Consider the following 23,915-nt stretch of genomic DNA (forward strand, 5'->3'; position numbering starts at 1 on the left):
CCTTTCCTATGGGGAACTTCATTCATCAATGCTATAAATATGTAGCTATGCGTTTCTTTATAACTTCATCATTTTTTGTGAGCAGTAAGCTGCCTTTACCATCCCAGGAGTACAATGGATAAAAAGTAACTAATTTTGCTGCCAAGTTTCCTATAATTCGTGATCTTGGCATGTCAGTTTGTTTGAAAGTGAGATAAATATGTCTTCTCTTATGTAGCGAAGTGTTATTCCTTTCCACAAATGGCAAACAGAGGAACAGAGATTTAAAGTTTATCTGGTCAAAAGTGTCATGCTATTTTGATGTCTGCTTTGAGACCTCCTAGTTTTCTAAATTCTTCATATTAACAACGTATTTCATTTCTTCAGTGTGCCTTGATGACTGTAGCTGTTGGAAGTGCATGGTCCTTTGGGACTGGTTTACAGGGATGCTCGTGTCAGGCACCACGTGAGAAGAGACTTGGCCCAGTGATTTGCAGCAAGTTCGTGGCAAGGATAGAAACAAATGCTCCCAGGAAGCGAATTCTTCTCTGATCGAGGAGAGCTCTTCTGCATTATTGCAGTGTTGTTGATTCACATGTAGAAGCTTACCATATTAGACAAAAATAAAGAAGATAATGAAAGAGACACTTAAGACCCAAATGTTTATTGCAGTCTGCAGCCTAAGCATATGAATTTTATCCCAGGAGTTTCTTTTGAAGTGGAGTAGAAAAAGAATCCTTTTTCTGCATAGTCCAGTCTTGTAAGTAGGTAGCAGGGATTTTAAATAAGTTGGGCAGACTGCCATATAACTACAAAATAGCAAATTTTTATGCCTATCTTTAGGTAGGGGTGGAATTACAAGGCATTTTAGTTTGATCAAAGGGCAGTAGTCTTCAAATATTAATGAAAGAATAATTCAAAATAGGGAGGCAAACAAAAGTAGCATGAAATTCAGCATTGACAAGTAGATTTTGCTAAGGCTAAACTTCGTTTCATTAAGTAGATCATTTGGCTGATCTTCAGTCAAACAAGTAGTAATAGTAGTACATGGGAACTTAGTTAAATTGGTCAGGTTTAGACCACTGCCACTTATCCTACAGAACTCCTTGGTTACAGTGTCTTTACAATGGTTGAATACAAAATGTAAAGTTTATATGATGACTCAATGTGTTTGTAAGATTTATCTTGTCCTGTAGAAAACTACTTAAACATGACACAAATAGAAGAGAACGGGCTTATTGGAACATTGGAAGAATATCCTTCCAGTTCTACCTAATAATAGTATTGTCATTGGGGCAATAATAGCTGGGAAGCATCACTGATACAAGTAAAATATTATGTAAAAGAAAGTGAGTCTGGACTGACATAAAATGTTAAGGTGTTACAATGCAAGTTTGTATACTTCATATCTAGAAAAATATTGTAATGAATTTCTTCTGTCAGCTGAAAATGGTGGAGAAGAATGAATTTGAGGAGTATATGTTGATTGTGAGATAACTGTAGACTGTCAATGTGATGTGGCTAAGAAAAAGAAACTTAAAAAATTAAGTTGTGGTAAGCCTTTTTTTAAAGCCTTAGGAAATACACTCTACTTCAGGTCACCATTGTTTATTTTGTCCCTTATTTTTTTTGGAAAAAAGCTCAACTCCAAACCCCAAACCAGACAGTTGACAGTTATACTGAGCATGGTAGTCAAGTCCTCCTGCATCAATATTACCAAATTCCTCTCCAGGATTCCTTTAAAAGAGATATACTGTGGATCAGAAGTCTATATAAGCAAATGCCAGACAAATTTGCGTCAGGAATGAGATACAGAAGAAAAGGGTGGGTATCTCCACTGAAAGCATGGTCCTTCTTCAGCAGCCATAAGAGCCAGACTGAGGATACAGGAGGAAATTTTCATTTGTTCAGGCTACATCTGTCATTGTTGAAACAACTGTTCCCTGTCTGTTCTGGGAAGAAAACTGCAGGCCAGATTCTGCAGACTGGTCAATTGATCCCTGCTGACAGATTAATTGAATTACTGGGTGAGCTTGTTTGGATTGTATTGTAAAATGATCAAACTAAATGATACAAATTGATACAGAGCCAGAAATGACAACTGACTTCAAGTCTTCCCGTGTAGAATAATTCCTGTTGGAAGCAGAAAAAATGAGAGGAGGTGTTTCAGCTGTCACCTAAACCCAAAGGTTTCTGCAGCACTGGGGTGTAGTCAGTCAACTGCCTTTCACTACTGGTTTTCCTACCTCCTCTTCCTTGTAGGGAGGCTGACAGGGTCTTTGACAGCATGGTTACGTGACTGTGCGCTTTTTCACTGGGATATAAGGGAAGGTTTCAAAGCAAAATCCACTAATGTTTTTCCTTTTCCTTCAAGAATGATTTTGGGTTTTGTGGTTGCAGCAGTGAAAAGTTTAATCCTCCTAAAAAAGAAATTTATGTAGTCCATGATGTTAGGAGGATACTAAGAGTACTCCTGGACCTCCAGGGATTCAATCCAAACTGGATGATAAAAAGAATTTAGTACTGGTGACAGTCAGCTAGAATATGGCAGGCTTTTTTTGTAAACTGTTTATATGCTCCCAGACAACTATTTAAAACGTTAGAAATATTTGTGATTAAGGCAACAGCTCTCACAGTTAGTGGTGGTGTTATATTTGTCATTCTAAAAGGAGGTGATAATGTGACTCACTATATAGAATGGAAATCTTTCCTTTCTTGTATTTTTTGTTTGGAGAAGAACAGACCTCAGGAAGGTGTCAGCACTATGTGTTATGGAACTGAAAGAGTCAACTTAATATCTATAATTTATCTCCCACAGAAGACATCAGTTTATTTCAAATTCAGTTTGGAATACAACTCCTCTGGCAAAAAGAGAAGCAGAAATTAAAAGCTATTAGTTTGAATTGTCTGTGCGAGCAGTCTTACAGTTATGACTATGTTTGTTGTTCACAAATCTTATTTGCATACCTGTTATAATAGTGTCATAATGTTTCTGTCAAATCATATCCGTTTCTTGGAGAGACTGGTCTGGTAGTGGCTGCCCAGTTTCCATTTGTTAGTAGATTTTAAAACTTCCTAACAGCCAGATATACCTGATACAGCCTGAGGGAAGCAAACAGAAGAACTCATCCTGGGACTCCTTGTCCTGAGAACTGTGATAAGCTAGTAATGCTTATAAATCTTCTGTTAGGGAAGAGTTGAGATAGCTAGGGTTTCTCAGAGATTGGAGATGCAAAGGAAGGGTCCTGGCTGATGGCCAGGCTACCCATGTTTTACAAGCAAGTATGCTACGTGCTCTGCTGGAAACTCCAATTCTGAGAGTGAGCATTGGCATGTTTCTGGCCATTATATACTTAGCTTAGAAGGAGAGCACAATGGCAGACAGACTGATCTATGCTCGATTTTCATGTGTGGCTTTTGAATCACAGATCAGTGAATTAAGCTGGTAGTCCAAGAAAAACAGAAGATCACTCCCTAGGCTGGAAACTGCTCGTTTTCTGTTGCAGCATGGCAAAAGGATGACATTACCAAGAGTTCTTGTGAACTGGTCTAAGATCAGTCTTGTCACATGCAGTGTAGGTCCTAGATAATTTTATGGGACAGTTTATGCTGTAATTATTTATTGTCTGTGTTGCAGCAGCACCTAGTGGTTCAAATTAAGATGAGGAACAAACTTTCATGGCACATGATCTCCGCTGGAAGAGCGTACATTGAAAATAGACAGCGTGGAAGGAGTAGGGTGTGGGAAGCCAAGGCAGAGAGCAGGGAGGTGGCTTATAAGTCACCACAGGAGAGCGGAGGTGCAGTCAACAAAGAGTCTCTGTAAAGGGTCTAACTTCCTTTTTAGAAATATGCTCTTTCCTAACAGCAGCTCTTGGTAGCTCACTGTCTTTGGAAAATTGATTTCTTGAATATGAATATACCCATTTGCTTCTAATCTTGGTTAGAAGCCTATAATCCTTACACTTTGGTTGGCTTTGAACAAATACTGCAGCCCAGCTACCTGTTGCCAAATGTTATCCTTTGAAATTCAGAGCATGGCATTAGGATTGCTCACTGCATCACAATGCATGATGCTTCTCTCACTTGGCTACTCTAAAGATGGAACTTCACAGGTATATCTTGTACATTAGTATTCAAACTGCATTGACTTCCTGGAAGCGGATCTCTAAACAGGGTTTAGTTGAAATTTCCAGGTGTACGAAGGACAAGAAAGTCATCAGCAGTAGTCGGCATGGATTCACCAAGGGGAAGTCATGCTTGGCCAATGATAAACTTCTATGATGAAATGACTGGACTGAAAACTGGTAGAACAGCCAGTGATCATGAAGTCTAGTTGGAGGCCACTAACTAACAGTGTACCTCACAGTTCAATACTGGGTCCAGTCCTGTTTAACATATTAATTAATGATCTGGATAACGGGGCAGAGTGCACCCTCAGCAAGTTTGCAGATGACACAAAACTGAGTTAAGTTGGCTGATACACCAAAGGATCATGCTGCCATCCAGAGGCACCCCAGCTGGAGAAAGAGGCACACAGGAACCTCATGAAGTTCAACAAGGGGAAGTGCAAAGTCCTGCAGCTGGGGGGGAACAACCCCAGGGACCAGGACATGCTAAGGGCTACCCAGTTGGAAAGCAGCTTAACACAAAGGACCCAGAGGTCCTGGTGGACACAAAGTTGAAATGAGCCAGCAGTGTGCCCTTGTGACAGCCCAAGATACCATTAGTCTTCTTTGTATTGGGCAAAGTTTTGCCAGCAGGTTGAGGAGGGTGATCCTTCCCCTCTACTCAGCATTGCTGAGGCCACACTTGGTGTGCAGTTTTCAATTCTGGGCTCCCCAGCATGAGACAGACATGGACATAACTGGAAAGCATCCAACAAAGGGCCACAAAGATGATTACAGGACTGGAGCATCTCTTAGGTGAGGAAAGGCTGAGAGAGCTGTGACTGTCTAGCCTGGAGAAGAGAAGGCTCGATGTATATAAATATCTGAAGAGACTGTGCAAAGAAGTCCGAGCCAGGCTCTTTTCAGTGGTGCCTAGTGACAGAACTAGAGGCAATTGGCACAAACTGAAACACAGGAGATTCCCTCTGAACACCAGGAAACACGTTTTTACTGGGAGGAGGACTGAGCACTGGCACAAGTTGCCCAGAGAGGTAGTGGCATCTCCCACCTTGGAGACAGTCAAAAGCCATCTGGACAAGGTCCCGGGAAAGTGGCTCTAGGTGGCCCTGCTTGAGCAGGGCAGGTGGACCAGATGACCTCCAGAGGTCTCTTCCAGCTTCAGACACTCTGTGATTCTATGATATAGTGTTGTTACGAGGTATTTTTCTTGTTTATTCAAATAGGAAATTCTTCATAGAATCATAGAATGGCTTGGGTAGGAAGGGACCTCAAAGATCATCTAGTTCCAACCCCCCTGCCATGGGCAGGGACACCCTCCACTAGACCAGGTTGCCCAAAGCCCCATCCAACCTGGCCTTGAACACTGCCAGGGATGGGGCATCCACAACCTCTCTGGGCAACCTGTTCCAGTGCCTCACCACTCTCACAGTAAAGAATTTCTTCCTTACATGTTATGACAACGTTTTTAATCCTATGGAAATCTGAACATCTTATAGAGATTTTGGATCAGAGCCTTGGATCTTAGTGGTCTCCCAAAAATATTTAATATTTTTAAAAAAACAAAATTACAACAAAAATGTTAGCAGACTTCAGTCATGACTCATTGTTCTAGTTTAGATGTTTAGAAAACAATAGAAAAATCTTACAAGAAAATTACTTTGGAGAAGCAGAATTGCAGATGATTAAGTAGCCCTTATCTGTGGAAAGTGTAGGAGAATATTTATATTTGTTTCTGTTTAAAAAAAAAAAATAAAAAGTTTTAAAGGTTTTTGGAGCCACTTTAGATATTTTTTGTGAATTAATTGCTTAGATTTGCAGATTTCAGCTAAGTAAAAGTTGTGCACGCAAGGAGGAGAACTTAAGGACAGAAACAGGGAGTCTTTACTTGTGACGCAAACCTGGTATTCATGCACCTCCTTTCTCCCAGTTTTCTGAGGGTCTTGGACAGTTGTTTTGCTTTGTGAAAACCTTATGTGTAAAACATCATTCACTATGTAGAATTATACCAATGCTCATGTAACACTCAACCTATTAAACTTGCAAAAAACAATGGAGAAAAATAAGATAGAAATTTAATTTCCATTTCCAGTCTCATAGCAAGGACTGTATTTTAAGTCCAGCACATTCTTCAAAGGATATCCTCAAAGAAGGAAACAGAATGGCCTTTCTGTTGAAATAACCATTTTTGTGTGGGCGGGATGTAAGAAACTAATGTTTTGAGAATGTTGACAGAACCCAAGTGATTTGATTAGTAAAGCCCTAGTAGCATAATAAAAAGAATTACTTAGTTTCTAAGAAATGACAGAAGTTAAACTAGAACATGAAAGACAGTATAAAACTATGACTTTCTGCTTATGTTTCTCTTGTCAAGCTTCCTACTTGCTTGTTTGTCAGCTTTTTTTCCACACTCAATTTTGCTTTCTGCTCTGCAGCGTCAGTGCATGGCACAACCTAGAAGATTTCATCTGCTTGTTCTTCCCCTCCAGCCATCACCCTTTTAGCTTGTCACGTTCGCAGCTTACAGGTCAATTTTGGCTGTGATACTGATAATGAATCTGGTTGTTTTGTTTAACTTTTAGTTTTGCTTTCCCTGACTTCTGTCTACCTGCCTGTCTTCAGAGTCTGAGCTCCCTGGGGCATGAACTATCTCTTCTTGAATGTCTAGAAAATGCCAGCACATTATGGGTGCTACCATTTACGTAAGATAATCTCTAGCAAGCAAAGAGGAGGACTAAGATGAGTAGCTATCTGGAAGATGTGAACTTTGTCGGTCAATTCTGTTGAACTTCAGGAACATTTTGTATTTTAAGGGCAGGAAGAAGCTGTCATTTTTACTTTCCTAATATAGCTCTTGTAACTGTATGCTCTCTTCTGGGATGATTACTAGACATGGAATACATATTTGAAATAATTTTCTCTTCTTGTTATTTCTTGCAGAATCACTGCCATATATAAAGAAGTAGGCTTTATGGTAAGCAAGACAGATGTATGCAGTAATGCAATTATATATCTTGCTTTTTGCAGAAGTTTTTTCAAAATACTGCACAACAGGCTCATTTTTTTTCAAATTTGTACCCTAGTGTAAATCAAAAAGATAAATTTTGTCGAAGCTTGGAAAAATGTTTTAATTTCATCAAAATCAAGTTTGTTTATTACAAACACTGTTTCACTGAGTACTCAGAAAACTGTCTTGCTTGAATTCACAGAGATATATATGAGCTTGTGAGTAAAGGACTTGCAGTGGCAATTATCTACCACTGCTGTTGAAACAAAGAAATGCACTTCCTTTCCTCATAATGCATATTTGTACTACTCAAAGTTTAGGATATACCTGAAGTTATGCAGTATCCTACAACAGGAACTGAAAAAGCTGTATGTTGGAGTTAGGGTTTTTATGTGATACACTTCTGCATTCAACATCCATTCTTATATAATCTTTGGCTACCTCTTAAAATTTTTAAGACTCTTGTTTGAAAGTGTAATTTTTACGTGATTTAATCTTTTTTTCTTTAAATATGAGTTAAAAATTAAAATGTGAAAACATCAGATGCCTAATTATGGACAAGGTTATGAGAAGCGGGCAGGTTTTTTAACACTACAAAACACTGCATTAAAGTCAGCTGTTGCCATGATTGGGAAATAATTCTTATCTCAAATTTATATATGAATTCTGTAAATCAAACTGTACTTCTTGCTTTTTCTCTCATTCCTACAGACAATTAGTTTGTGCCAGTCCTAACAAACACTATACTAGGAACAGCATCCATTTTTATTAATAAAGATGTATTGCAGATACTGAAATGGGAACAAAAATTGGTATTGCAAGCAGTGTTTCAAATTGGTGTATCAGAAACATATACTTACTAAATTGTATTTACAATAAAGCTGAAATAAATAAATAAATCACTTTCATTGTGCAGTAACCATGTTTTTATTAGTTTGATTTGTAGACTGCTTGTTTTTAACCCTTGCTATCTCAATAGCTTTATCAGATAGTTGGAGATAGTGTGATATATCTATTAGCTTTAATAACTGTTACTCTTAACAAGTTTACCTCTTAATAACATATCTACTAATCTTAATAACTTTTGGAGACTTAGTATCACTATTCCAAATATTTTACCTAATTAAAGATGGCTATTGTTTTCTTTTCAAAGACAAAATTGTGGTAGGCTCTGTTATGATCGTATGAATATGGAGACTGAAGGCTAAAAATGCAAACATTTTCATTCTGAAATACTGAAAACTGCAGTGGAGAGGTGATTCTGCACCTCTATTCCGCTCTCGTGAGACCCCACCTGGAGTACTGCATCCAGCTCTGGGGGCCCCAGTACAGGAGAGACATGGAGCCGTTGGAGCGAGTCCAGAGGAGGGCCATGAAGCTGACCAGAGGGCTGGAGCACCTCTCCTATGAGGACAGGCTGAGAGAGTTGGGGTTGTTCAGCCTGGAGAAGAGAAGGCTCCGGGGAGATCTAATTGCGGCTTACCAGTACCTGAAGGGGGGCTACAGGAAAGCTGGAGAGGGACTGGTTACAAGGGCATGGAGTGATAGGACAAGGGGTAATGGGTTTAAGCTGAAGGAGGGGAGATTTAGGTTAGATATCAGGAAAAAATTTCTCTCTCTGAGGGTTGTGAGGCACTGGAGCAGGTTGCCCAGAGAAGCTGTGGATGCCCCATCCCTGGCAGTGTTCAAGGCCAGGTTGGATGAGGCTTTGGGCAACCTGGTCTAGTGGAGGGTGTCCCTGCCCATGGCAGGGGGGTTGGAACTAGATGATCTTTAAGGTCCTTTCCAACCTAAACCATTCTATGATTCTATGAATTTGAGGAATGAATAAACAACTTGATTTAAGGGTTTAACATACCTTTCTGATTACTTTCAAAATTTTGTTTACATTTGGTATTGCGAATAACTGTTTGCAACATGTGGCTTTACAGGAGGAGAACGTACTGCCGTTGGAATTCTGGCTGTGAAGTGTTACAGTGCTGTCTTGGATTTATCCTTTCACTATTCATAATATATATGTCTTGGCAAAATTTATATTTTTCATGAATTGTTGGGTTACTTGATGACTTTAGACTGCCATTTAATTAATGGTTGAATATCATTGCATGGCTCTTTGTCAGCAAAACACAGTTTTAGTGTAATTTTTATTTTTTTATTATTTTCATGAACATTTAACTTAAAAAAACCCACCTTATTGTATTTTAGAGTGATTGTACTATGTGCTGTTCCCTGCTTCATTATATTCACTGGTAGAATTTTAAAAAAATATTTTATTTCCATAATACAGGAGAATCCAGCCAATGATATAGCTATATGTAATGCTATATATTAAACTGTATAGCTTATATAAAGATTATATAGAGTATCTAAAATTATATGTAAACCTGTATATAAAGTTGAAAGCACAAAAGTTGTTAAGTGAGCACGGACTGGGGGGGAAAAAGTAATGAAAATATTAAAGAAAGAATAAAAAGAGGGATACAGATAGTGATTAAATTCTATGTCCCTTCAGAGGTTGGGAATCCAGCATTCATGCAGCATCAGGTGGGTTTTCCCACAGCACGCTGCCCAGATGCTGTCTGTGGAGATGTTCGTCTTCGCTCCCCTGGTGCCTTTTATTTTGTGTAACAAACAGTCATTTTTCATCTCCTGGGAGCCTGAAACAGCATCTCTGTCAGCATCTGCCAGTGCCACCTGAGGCATGCCAGCAGGTGCCCTTGCAGCGCTACTCATGCTGACGTGGGCTTCTCAGGCCTTAACTAAGTACAAGGCCCAGCAGAGTGTGCATGGCCAGCTCAAGATCACTAAATCCTCAAGTACCGTGTCTTCCCCAAGACTCCCAATACAGTGTTTCCCTTGGCATGGGCAAGTGGACAATCGCTCTGTGGGGTTTATGAGGGGGATATATACAGGGAAATACCCAGTCATAGTTTTCTAAGTGCAAATCTTGGTGCAAGTGTGACTACTTCTGCTCTTCAAGCAGTACAGGGGCAATATTTCAGTCCTTGCAAAATTATTTTATTAAATGTATTTCTGAAATATACCTATCAAATCCAAGCCACTATTATTTCACTTTTTTTTTCATTGTTATGCAACTGTTTCAGTGTTGTAGCACTGATATCTGGTTTTCCTCCTCTTTCTTTCCCTCACATTTTTAGAAAGCAGCCAATTCATTATGGTGGAGATCAGATTACAGAAAACCAGCAGCAGGTTAAAACAGTGTGTGAAAGATGGTGATATAAAAGTTGACAGAGGCGAAAACTTTTGGAGCCTGCATCTGGAACAGAGGTTCTATTGATTGATTTCTACATGCAGAAGTCATTAAGCGTTCGAGGTTGGAAGTATTACTATTTCTTATTAGTGATTTCTGTTCTGTTATCTCCTATTAACATTGTCTAGCATATCCCATTGGTAAGAAAGACTGCTCAGTCCTGGCAACCGGTAATGTGGTTTTTGTGTAATTCATTACCTTTCAGCTAAATAACAAGATTGCATTAATAATACCTGAGCAAGTTAGACATAAGCCCTTAAGAAAGTTTGCTTTAAAGCATTTTAATAATGCAGTGAAGGCTGTGAGGGAGTCATTCTTTTCTGTCTATTCTCTGTACAAATCTCCAAATGAAAAATCAAATTCAGGGCCTTAAGAACTTGAAGGTGCTAGACAGAGTGAGCTCAGCATACCTAGCTTGTCATCTGAAATTTAGGGATAACGTATACGGTCGATAACTGATTCTTTGACATAGTGGAGTGCCAACAGCAAGGATAAAATCTATTTGCGCACACAGGCTTTTCTCTGGTGCTTGTCCAAGGCTGTGAAGCAGAATCTCAAATCAGAGAGCAACAAAGATGAACATCTCCATTCTCTGTTTAAACTGGAAGGTATTTTGCTGCTTTTGTAATGAGGAGTACAAGGAATAAGGTGGTCTTAAACATAGTTAAAACCACATAATGTCTGAGGAGAAAAAGGGAAGTGTGGATTAAAAGAGGAAGAATCTAAAGCATCTCACTTAATTGACTTTTGGAAGGTGACTAGATGGTACAGTAATTGAGATGCTACAAGAAGAGGATTCCCCCCCCCGCGCTTAGAATTTGTACTCACTCATCTTTTTTCCTTCTGTGTAAACGAGTATTTTAATGATTTCAGGCTTCCCAGGGTGTCTGGCTTCACAGCATGCTGCAATCACCTTGCCTTTGGCCATAAAGGCTGAGGAGCCCTCCAAAAATAAATGGGGAAAGCCAGAAGCTGTCTCCTTGGCTTAGCATTTTCTTTTAGCCCTGCTTAATGGCAGAATTTTGTTGGGTTTGGTATCAGAACAGTGCCTCTCCAGTGAAAGCTTCCTCTGGCAGTCAGTGTTTGCTGCCTTCTGCTTAGGAGCATTAGCTGGCATGCTGAGCACAGCCATCTCCCTCAGAACTGCCTGCCAATACCCGCTATAAGAGCTTTTTAATTACTTGTCCTGTACAGTATTGGCTTTTCAGCTAACCATAGCATCAAGAAGTGTCAAGAGCACAGTAATTCTGATAACTATTCTGAAGAAGTAAATCTTTTTTTTTTTTTTTTTTTTTTTTGGTCTTGCAGCTCTGTACTTAAAATAAAACCAAAGGAAACAGGCTGATAGTCAGGAAACCCATAAACCTCTGAATATGCATAGGCGGATAATAAGCAGAGGTGGTTTTCATTCTTCCCAAGTGTGGATATGCCACCGAAATCACAAGGCTGAGATAAACTTATTGTTTGTTTCTACAGGGCAAAGAGAAATGCTTTGTTGCATGAGAAAATTGCTGGATGGAAAAAATATAGCGCTTTGTTACTTGAGGACTATGAAACTGGTATCTGATTAGTGTCACTCTAATTCTGAATATTCCTACTGGATATTTTTAGGTTTTTATTTGTAGACACACCTGAGTTGTTTTGCCCATACTTCAGTCTAGGTAACTGATGTCATTGTTGAGCTAGAAGCCGTGTTAAGTTCAGGAGCCATGGTAGTTCAGTTCTAGAGCTGACCTTGGCAGACCTGTCAGCTTGGCTCAGTCCTAGCACTGCTTCAGTGGAGCTGGCTGGCTTTTGGAGGATGTCTGGTTTATGTCCGGCGAGCTCAAAGTATGAGTGAAGCGTGTTTGTATAGGTGTTCATATACATTCATTAATCTTTTCTGTTACATTTTAAAATTATCAAGTTTAATCCTTTATGCACTGGTGTAGAATTGCAGAGTGTATCAGTGCAAAAATGTAATGTTTTAGTTTATTTAATATGTCATTACATGCTCATTTTTTAATGATAAAACTTCATCAGAATCATAAGGGAAAATCTTCCTTCTTCTCCGTGGATTATGTAATATGCTGTAGATTGTCAATGATTTCAGAAGACATCTTTCAATAAGTAAGTAAGCTTCATAACCTGCTTCTGCCTCACACAGTGCTTTGTCTCTTTTCCAGGTTATAGGTTAGTTTTATTATTTACTGATCATGAACCGTGGATTAGGATTAATGATTTTAGACTTGTGTGCCAGAAGCAATTTTCCATGTAGTCACCTGAAAACATTTGTTTGAATAAATTTCTTATGTCTCTTCCATTCTGTAACTGAAATTATGGTGAGATTTTGACAACAGCCATTTTCTCTTGCTTGTTTCTGTTCTTTTAAAAAAAGAAAGAAAATAAAGATGACTTTTAAGGGACATCTGAAGATTTGTATAACCTCTCTTCACGCAAACTTAAAATGGAAACACAGAAACTAATGTCCTTCATATATGGAAATTACTGGCTGAACGGCTGAGCCCAGAGGGTAGTGATCAGTGGTATGAAGTCTAGTTGGAGGCCAGTGGTGTACCCCAGGGGTCAATACTGGGTCCAGTCCTCTTTAACGTCTTCATTAATGATATGGATGATGGCAGTGGGTTTGCAGATGACACAAAACTGGGATGAGTGGCTGATATGTTAGAAGGACATGCTGCCATCCAGGGGGACCTTGACTGATTGGAGAAATAAGCCATCCAACTTGTCTCTGAAGCCAAGACCTACTGGTTTTGGATAAGAACTTTCTTTATCCTAATGCAACTCTTAAAATATTTCTTGTTTCCATTTTACAGGTGTGAACAAAGAAATTATTGTTAAGATTACAGTGATAACCAACACAAACCAACAAAGATCATTGACTTTCCTGGGAAATTTAAATTTTAATTAATGGGATTTTAAATGAAATCTATTGAGATATCCTGTACTCTAAAGCTGAAGTCATGGCTGCATCTCATAGTTGGGAAGAAGAGGAAGTGCTGCCTTTTTTTCTTGCAAATGTGAGATGAGCTTACTGAGATATGTTTTGTACATTTCATTGATTTTCCTCACTTTAACAAATTAAAAAGGTGTATAATTGCAGATGTGACAGTGGGCCAAAAATTTGGTATTCTTTAAAAAGCTTGTATGTACTTGTATTTGGCTTTAGCAAATTCTTTAAAGTTTTGTATTACAAATAGGTGTATAGAAATGTTTTAAAGCAAATGAGATAAATTTTGGACCCTAATTTTTAGTTAAATTAAATTTGGACCCTAATTTTTAGTTTCCCTGTTATTTCTGACATCATAGTAAAAGTATATGAAGTTTTGCAAAGTAGTGAGATTTTCTAAATGGTTGCATGTGAATGCTTGTGTGTACAGAGAAGGGAAAAAAATAGCCAAAGCTGCTCTGAAAGTCACTACCATAACTGGAAATGCAATATATATATTTTCTATTGTAGATTCGTAGTATCTTGAGCTTATCAGAAGATGTATGCAGTAAAACAAGAAAAGCGAGTTCTCTAGTTACACAGCATTCCAACCCTCCTGCTCTGACTCCTTATATTGTTCTTGATTTCTGGGTCTGCTCTTCTATAGCCATCTGTTCACTTCCCAAAATAGCTCTGCTTGTCTCTCAGTTTAGAATTTTCCTTGTTATCCATAATGCATTTTAACTTCCCTTTGAATGAAACTAATTTTAATAGTGATTTTTTAATACATTACTGAATCTTCATACATTAAATAGTTTAACACCAACATTGACATTCATAATTAAGCCAATGTGTTTTGGGATATTGAACATTACAACATGGTTTTCTATGTTTTCTGTTTGCTTATTTGTTTTGCATTGTTCTGAGTATTACTTTGTTTGGAACTAGTCAAATACTAAATTATAAATAGACTAGCAAGCTGAAAAGTGGTACCATGCAGTCACACAGTGGGTAATTCCAGATTCATCCTATGTTCGCAGTGATTCAAAGCTATGCGTGTGTTGTTTGATTGACTGGCTACTAATGGACCAGAATGGATAAGAGCCTTATCTTCTTCATAAGGGCACTAATTTGCCTCTCTTCTCTCTAACTATTGATTTTCCCGTATGTTCTATCTTACTATCTTTGATGTCTCTAATTTTCTGTAATGACTTATGAGCTTTGACATCTCTAATTTTGTAAAATTCACTTGAAGTGGGTCATCAGGTTTAAAAACAGTACTTGGAAGGAAACCTGAGGGAAAGGGAAAAGGGAGATGGGCACAGGGAGATGGATGGGCATTTCAGTAATTTCCATAGGCAAAAGCAGGCATCTTTACTGAAGAATTCAAAACCTGTTGTGTTTAGTATGTGTGTCTGGCTGTCAGAGTTCTTTTGCACAGCGATGCTGAAAGCTTTATGCATTCTTTTAATTTATAAATGCTGACACTTTTTGAAGTTTAGTTGCTTGCCTGCTCCATACTCATGGAACAATATTTTGGAGGAGCAAAATGGCCTTTCTCAATGAACTGGTGAAGTTGCAAATGTGGGCTTTAGTTGTTTAATAATGATTATGTTGATAGCTTTAACCAAGGCTTTTTTTTAAAGATACTTAGGAACATTTTCTCTCTAAGTTTAAAGGTGATTGCTTCTGTAGTGTGTAGGTGTATTAAAAGGATTAGGCTTCTCAGCACACATCTTCATGGTTTAGGTTTTGGGGTTTTTTAATTACTATTTTCTTTGTTTTCCTTAAACCTATATTCCTCAAGACTAGAGGAGAAAGCCCAAATTTAGCCCAGCATTTCATGGAAAGACAGAAAGCAGTATTCTGCACCACTGCCATTTAAATGTATGGGTTTTTTTCTTTCGTTTCCCCTGCTCTCAGTTGTGATGCCAGCTTATCTCGTTAGATGGGATTTCCCAGACCTTCCGTGCCAGAATAGGTAAGAGCTAATTTGGGAAAGAAATATGAAGTTGTTCAGATTTCAAACCTTTCGAGACAGAATGAGAAAGCAGGAAGAATTTAGTTGCTCATAAGTATAACTGTGTTACAGAAATTCTGCAGAGCAGTCTCTTGGCTCCCATGAATACATTCAGAATGTTGGTTTTGAGAACTAATGAGCAGCGTCTTGTGTATAAGCACATGTCCTAAAAACTGTGTCAGCCAGAATAACTGGCAGCAGCTCGTGCTGCCCACAGAGTCACAGAAAGGCCAAGAGCCAAGGTTGGATGGGAGGTCATCTTGTCCAGCTCCTCTCTTGCCTGACCCGTCTCTCCCAAATGCCAGGACTACCTTATTTGGTGAGTGGCACCATGAGATAGTCGCATGTGAGGTGGCCTGTAGATCGATGAGGCAGATCTTCTGCAGGGATATTCTGGAATCTAGCAAAATTTGGAGAGCTTTGATATTTTTATGCAACTCTGAAATCTTAAAATCCTGTAGCTGCTTATCAGAAGACTTAAAAATGCTTTTATTAGAATAATGCTTAACTAGTAGAAACTGAGATGCAGCTTTCACATGGGGCAGATTATTTTAAAGCCTCATCCTGCACCTTTTTCTCCATTTTCCATTGAATTTCCATTTTCTCCATTGAATCTGCAACCTTCAGAATTGGTACGATTTTCTGTGTGTTCTTGCACAGTTAAAGCAAACAAAGGTTTTATTCAGCTCAGCTGAGATGGTTGTAGCCCATCACTCTCTCAATCCCCAGTACCTTTCATCATCCTTTTTGATTCTAGACACTTGTGTGTTTTCAGTGCAATGCAGTCTTCTCTTTGGTGCTTCATCACACGTGCTACACATATCAGCTGATGGCCCTGCCAGTCAGCTTTCTGCACCTTGTTAACTTCCAGAGCAGGGAAACCCTAACCCCCCTCCCCGTTAAGGGTATTGCAAATAGGCTTCAGCAGAAAACACAAAACATATCCAAATATAGGTCAGAAAGTGATACAATGTAAATCTTTGTTGTTGTCATCATTGTTTTTGTAGTGAAAAAGCCCTCATTGTGGCATCATTAACAGCTGACTATGATGCATTTAAAACTGTTCTGCACTGTGAAGAGTAGAAATGCTATCTTTCTGCCTGGTGAAATGTTAATGCGAAGTTCCATTTCTTCACAACAAAAATTATTTCAAATATTTTAACATCTTTGCAAGCTAAGGAATAGCAAAAGTGCATATGCCCTGCTGTGCTGGAAGGGTTTATTTACTCCTTTAAAACGTTTCCCAGCCTGACTCTGCCTCTGCAGAGGAGAGTATATTATAGCCAAGCCCTTCCATGCCCCTCTGAGCAGTGGCTTAGCCCTGCCTATGCTAATGTTTGTTTGCTCTTCTTGCCTCAAGGGCAGGACACATAACTGAACGGGTAGACTGAAGATGAGTGGTGGTAATGGGAAATGAGAAACCTCAAATTAAATGCTTACCTACCAGTTTCATTTCTCTCCATAGGTGTCTTTGTAATGCTTAAAATGCAAGGGAGAAAATGCAGTAGACTATACAAAATGAAAAAAAAAAAAAAAAAAAGACTTGCATAATAAACAAGGAGTGTTCAAGAGAAGAGTCACTTTATTATCAATATCTCCAATTACATTTTCAGTAGAAAATTCTGAAAAATGAAAATATCTTGGTATTTGAAAGTCTTTCCAATGGTGGCTATTCCATCTCTATAATCTGAAAATGGCTGGTTTAAAACACTGCAGCTCAAAGGCTTCAGTAAGAACGAAAGTACTCTATAATGACAGAAGAGATACTAAACTTTTCAATGGTGTATACCATTTGCATCTATTTTTGTTGGGACTCATGAGGATTTGGAATCATCCAAGAGAGGGAACTAATAGTTGAGAGTAAGCAGTCGAATATCAGCATGACAAGATTATCTCCAGAGGATACAATTTTTTCTGTTCAGGGGGAAAAAAGATGTTGTATTTATTCACATTACACAGGGTCAGCACTAAGATGACAGCATTTGTACGTTGCAAAGGTGGTTAGGAATAGAAATGACTGTGAATCCCTGAAAGGAGACAAAGTTAGGTAAACGAGCGACGTGATTATGACAAAAATCATGTTTAGGCAGCAAAAACAAACAGGAGAAATAATTTAGGCTACTTAGTGCATTAGTGATTCTAATTTCATTGTAACTAATAAGGAATACAATTCTGAGCATGGCTAAAATACAGTAGCTCAAAAAGAATACAGTACAAATAGAAAGATAGAAAAGAACATGCTTAAATGCATGGAGGAACATTCATAGGAAGAAACATTGGACTAGAGCTCTCTAGGCTCTTGTCAGATGAGGGTTGTACATGGCCAGAAAGCACTACTATTTACTGCCTCACATGTTGGGCTAAAGGCCTACAATTAAAAGTTAGCAATTTTTAAACTAATAAAATATTTTTTATCTGATTCATGATTTGTCTGTTAAAATTATTTTAAAATGCTGATTCTAAGAACATAGCAAGATTCCAGAAAGGGAACAGACAGTAAACTGAAATAACCCTTATATTTTCACCCTGTAATCAGGACCTGAAATCAAGGACTGGCAATCAAGACTCCATAAAGAGCCTTGAATATTGCAACTCAGTAAGTAAATATAAATGAAGGTACACAATTCTAAAGCTTACTCCTGCTATAATTTCTTAGTATATTTTTAGTCTCTATATTATTATTTTTTTACATGTTGGGTTTGGTGGAGCATATGTTTCAAGTGATACATGAAGCATGACTTCTAGTACTCTGGAATCATTTGAGATTGTAATTTTAATAATTAGTTGAATGAGTGATGGGCAGTAAAGCTATAAACAATTAGCTTTTTAACTGATTTTCAGGTTCCTTATAGTTCACTGAGATAAATGGCGCAGTTCCAACTATTTAAAGCTTTTTCAAGATCCTCTCAGTTGGAAGAAATGGCAAGAGACATTGGTTCACGTTTTCAAAGTTTATTCATAATGGTTAGGAACAGACACGTAGAAACAGATGAGTAATGGGACAAAGGAGTCAATATCAGTTCTAGGTACCAGTTCAGTGAAAAATGGTCAGCTTCAGAGCTGTATAGAGTAGGCACAGTTTAGACATGTAATGTAAGAATAAACAAAACATTGGGAAAAGTTAAAAATATTTCGGTTTTTTTGAGTTAGAGATTGGGGGTAAGGAATGAATCTTTGTTTCTTTTAGAGTTCTTTGTTTCATAAAATACAGGCTTTTTGGTGAGATATCCTCTCCTCCCATGGCACCCAAGTGGAACTTGCCCCGCTGAGATCTTCACTGCTGCAGAAGTGAATCAACTGTAAACAATATTGAAAATCCTGTTGTTTAGAACCTGTACTTTCCTCTGTAGGATTTGATATCAGCAGCAATTCAGGGATGGCTGTAGCAGGATCTGTTACTTGCTCCAGAATGGTGGCTTAGTGTTCTGCAAAGACCTGTGGTACATTTCCAGACCATCGTGAAGAAACACAGCTTCCTACTGCTCGTGATAATTGCAGAGCCCTGGGAAGCCAGCAAAAACCTGAAACGGCGTGACTAGATCAGCTCTGTGTGACTGTGACTATATTTCTTCCAAGAGCTTGAGGGTACTTTAGATGCTTTTATGCTGCTGCAAATCTGAGCTAATAAACCCTGCCATGGCTGAGTTGGCACCATGTAAAGTTAGCTTAGGTGTATCTGTCTTGGTGTGTCCTCACCTAAGCTTATATAGTGACATTAGAGCGTATAAAGTAAGAGAAGGTTGATCAAGATTTAGTATATGTGCCTCAGTCCTAATCCTGCTGTATCCAAGCTGGTGCTGGTGGTGCTAATGTGGTGTCTCTGCCTTATGGTCTAGATTTAGCAGAGCTCATCAGTTCAAACTGAGCTCTTGCCAGTTCAGTAAGTCCACGTACAGTGCTGCATCTGGGCAAGTAAGACCTACCAGAAACAGGGTAAGATAGCCTGGCTGTGTCATTCAGTGTGTTACGCTGCCTGATCAGTAATAACTGTTTGTGGAGGTTTTTTCCTCCATTATCTGAGGTATTCTTTTACTGTCGATAATGGAAAGTTGGTTGTAAAAAGAAAACTATATGGTGGTAGCTGTTTTTTTAAACAAGCTGTAGGATTTATTTTAATGCACTTTATTTTTCTTGACCACTTCTGCTATTGCTTTTATTTATTTTTTCTAGTTAGAGTTGAAAATTTCTCATTAAAGTGTTTCTATTTTGAAACAGTATATTTTATACTACCACTTGTTTTAAGGAGGCTTAAGAGTACTAGTACAAGAAGTTATCTAAAGAAAATACTTATGTTTTGGTTAAAGAGGAATTGTCCTATTTAAGGTTCATTTCAGGCACTTTTGATAATACTGTTTTCCCCATTTCCATAAAGAATTTCCCCATAAACTATCAAGAATTCACATTCAGTGAACTGAATTTGTAACTATATGGATATAATTTACTTTATAAAAACTAGATTTGGGTAAAAGTAGTTAATGTAAAATAGTTATATACTGCTTAGATTATAATGTATTTATACTAAATATGTGAGTATTTTTATTAAATTTTATCTTTAACTCATATTCTCATTTTACATTATTATACTGATTTGTTTAAAGATTTAATCTATGATTAAAGAGAATAGTTTAAAGATTCCTTTGCATGAATGGACATTGTTATACCCAAGAAAGTAGATAGCTACAACTGAATTTTAATCTCAACATCTTTTCATCATCTCTGCTACCAGAAGAAAATAATGCACTTTATAGCTCAGTATGGTGCTCACAGGGCCTCAGTTCAGAGCTTTGCATATAGAGCTGTGCTAAATCAATTGTTATTGTGTGATTGCTTACAGGAGACTCTTCTGTCCCAGGTGATTTTTTTAGGCAAGGCATGCAAACCAAAAGGGGCAGATACACCAGACTGAGTCCACGTGCCAATTTTGCCTAGAAAATAAAGGAGGGAATGTCTTTTTCTTCAAGTCTTTGCCTGTAATGGAGTTATTTGTCCACGGTACATATTTATGTCCTGGTTTATGTGCTGACTGGGATTATTTTGCTATGATTATACCTTCAGGCTTTGAAATCTTACAGCTGCATATGATTTAGCACTCATTCAGGCTGCAGTTGCACTTGGTTGTCATTGGGATTTCTGCAGTGTTATTAGCTCATTAACACATTTAGTATTGTCGGCTCTGCTTCCTCCTCATTTCTCTTAATCTCAGTTTGTGTCACTCCCCTGGTCCAGTACTGTGGATGAGCTGTGTTTGGTATCACCTGAACTCAGAAGATGAACCCAGATCACTCAGTAAGACATCTGGCTTTGTGGTCTTGTCCTGGATCTCCAGCTCTGTGCCTTGTCTTTGCATTTCTCTCATGCCTTCCTGTAACTTAAAATTCATACTGTCCTGCCTGGGAAGTCCCATATTGCGGGGTTGTAGGTCTGGATTGAGGGAAGGCATCTATTCAAACTGTAGATACTGTGACTAGGAGAATCCTCAAGTTTGGAGTTGTTGCCTTCTGCTATGGTAGAGTTTTAGGTACTTTGGGTGCTGGACAATGGCTTGAATAACACCGAACAAAGTAACTTTTTTTCCTGCCCTTTTTTACTCTGTGTTTTTGAGGTGGTTTCTTTTAACAGAGTTTGGCAGACTGTGTATGTTGAACTGTGCAGAAAATACCTGAAGTTCCTTGAGGGTAACACGTTAGCTGATTTCTGGTGTCTGGAGCTGAATGAGGCACATGCAGAGGGAAGGGAGGACACTGAGGCTCCCGGGGCCTGTGGGTTGCTCCTGGAGGTTTATCTAAGTATCAGCAGGTCTGTATGCTGTGCAGCAGTGCAAAGAGGGCTGTTGCTCTGTGCCATAATGTGAAGTGTGGTTTCTTGAATCCTGTCATTAACTGACCATGAGAACTTGGACTCACAGGTCCATAATAAGATGTTTATGTTTTGGGGACAGAGGAAATGGAGAGGTCGCTGGAGGGGTTTACATAAGAAATGCAGTGTTTATAGATAGAATGTGTCATTACGAAAGCAAAGTATAGTTTTTCTTGTGATGCTTGTGTTTCTTAATCAAGCTGGCAGATAAGATGTGAACTGTGTTAGCATCTAGCATAGGCCTATTTATTATATTTAAAAGTGCATCTAGCTGAGATTGATTGTAGACTTGATTAGTGTACATTGCAACCAAGAGTCCATGTAAGCTGTTAAACTGGGCCTGTATAAGATGCTGTAAATTGTTTCAGATGTTGTCAGCTAACAAACTAAACATGCTATTTTCCTGAACTAAATAAAATAGAAGAAAACTAAGATTAGGGGTAAGAATACTATTTTTTTAGAGTAATGGAAAAAACTTTCAGATACCCCCTAAAGATATAAGCAAAGCTGAAAATCAAGACCTCCTTGTAAAGACTGCCTTTTAAAGGAATGCTTCTCGGCAGCTGTTGTAAGTACAGCTGTTCTTACCTGTGATAGAACTAAATTTCAGAGATGTCTAAGAGGAGATAATACTCTTCAAAAATACTTTTTTTTAATTGTTGTTTTAACTCTTCTCTTCCCCTCGCTTAGATGTGCTTACCTTCTATCCTTTTCCTTTCCATCTTAGATTTTTTTTTTTTTTAGGGTTTTACAGTGAAAGGAGGTGCAATAAAAACTTCTTACTGGAAATATTTGTTAAAAAAACCAAACCCAAATCCCAAACTTACTTATTTCCAATGAAAGTAACAAGAATCCAAAGGAGACATTCCATCAAGCAATTAGTATTCATAGCTTTAAGGAATTTAATTTTTTTATTGGACACAAACAATTAGAAGTATCAATAATGCTACATCTCCAAAGATTTGAATGTCTTTAATGGCTTGACGTTTTTCTTCTGAAGTTCACCTGATCACTGCAGTGATCACACTGACAGTGTGATTGAGTTAAAACTCAAGCTTGTTAGATTAAAACCTAGTACAGAATTTGTAGCCTAAGGCCACACAAATATTGTAAAATTTGAATGATAAATCATTTGAAAGAGGTATAACCCAATAGACTAATGGATACACAGGAAAAAAGGGCTCATTTAATTACTGTTAGAAAATGTGAGAAACCTTGGGGGGATTTAGAAGTTCATAGCCTTCAGAGAAGCTCCAACATAAATTTTACAGCATTAGTAACTATGGCACAGGCGGCCTCCTATGTTCAAGAACAATTCCTGTGTCATTTAATCTATTCTTAAATCTGTCAAGAACCAGCCTGTGCACTTTCCTTGCCCTCACTGTTCTTACAGAAGGATTATTTGTAAGATTTCACCTCGCTAGCTCTTGGAAAATTTGGTCTCTATTTCTTATGATTTTGTCACAGTGATTTTTCTGGTGCAAACCTATTCTTTATGTCTTCTCTCTCTGATGTTTATTTTGCTGGCGCATTTATATAAACACACCAGTAGCAACCATATAATGCTTTCTTTTTGCTGAGCTAATCAAAAAAGCTCTTTTCACCTCCTCCAAGATGTCTGTCTTTATCATTGCAATGGCCCTTCTCTATATCTGGCTTACAGGTAGCATTACTGCTTGCCTGTGTTTTCTGGAAAAAATCATAGATTCACATGTCTAAATTGTATTGCTGGTTTATGTTCACCCCATTTTTCACCAGGTCACCTGAACTTTTTTCCTATTTTTTCAGTAGATTAGCTCCTTTTTTTATAGTAGTGCTTCTTTGTCAATCTTTGAGGATACCGTTCTGGCACTTCATAGCTTTGTGTCTGAAGGGAGAGGGAGAGAAGACTAGCTCTGCTTTGAGATCCAGGAAAGCACAGTTTGTAGAGGTTGCTTTGGGACATTTTTAAAGGTGGATGTTAAATTTTGTTGTCTTGAAAAAATATACTTAGATTTTCCCCATATTTTAGTATATGACAAAAACTGTGTGGAAAAACAAAACAGATGACAGTAACATTCATCAGGTGTGAGGGGCATGTCTATACAGGGATTGAAAGTAATCACTGCAATCCTGTCTTTAAAATCAATGCAGATTACCTGGACAGAGCTGGTGGTTACTGGTGTGGCAGAGAAAGCACAAGAACACTCTTGCTGGGTGGGTAAGAAAGAGGCTACTTATGGGATTTTGGTGTATTGAAATAACAGGAATAAAATAAATGTGTTCCTGCTCTTGTTTGCTGACAGCTTATATTTGGGAGTGAATTATAATACATGAATTGAAATTACAGCTAGACTTGATACTATGACTAGCTCTGAATGCCCAGTGAAAATAAATTTTATTAACTAAGATGAAGTTACTGATTTGCTCTTTTAGTTCAAACAGGTTAATCTCAGCAGTGTGCTTGCTTTGATCTGCTGGCTTCACCTGATAGTTTGCAGAAGCAGCCTTTGTCTTCCTTTGTTTTCCTATCAGGCTTTCACAGTACTTCTTGCAATAAAAATTCCCACCAGTGGATACATTCTGTAACTTGTTCCACACAGTTGCCTCTTAGCCTCTGTATTTCTGATGCAAACTTTTCAAAGATAAAAGGGAAAAGGAGCTCAAACAGTGATGTGATCAGGACCTTCTCAGCTACTCTCACTTTCTGGAACCGTTGCCATTCATGATAGGTTCTTTGGCAGTAG

General features: G+C 38.2%; 1 protein-coding gene across 18 annotated transcripts in view; it reads left to right on the plus strand.

The window, feature by feature from the left end:
* The window catches only part of GPHN (gephyrin), a 301,803-nt gene that overhangs the window by 65,783 nt on the left and 212,105 nt on the right, over positions 1 to 23,915 (plus strand). For 3 of the 18 annotated variants that reach the window (XM_075754163.1, XM_075754168.1, XM_075754177.1), the window contains exon 2: positions 7,047 to 7,080. The exons of the other annotated variants lie outside the window; for them this stretch is intronic. The gene's annotated coding sequence lies outside the window, so the exon portion shown is untranslated. The remainder of the gene's footprint in view (positions 1 to 7,046; positions 7,081 to 23,915) is intronic. 18 annotated transcript variants of the gene reach the window in all.

This window comes from Balearica regulorum, chromosome 5 (assembly GCF_011004875.1).
Source record: "Balearica regulorum gibbericeps isolate bBalReg1 chromosome 5, bBalReg1.pri, whole genome shotgun sequence".
In the NCBI taxonomy this organism is placed as follows: domain Eukaryota; kingdom Metazoa; phylum Chordata; class Aves; order Gruiformes; family Gruidae; genus Balearica; species Balearica regulorum.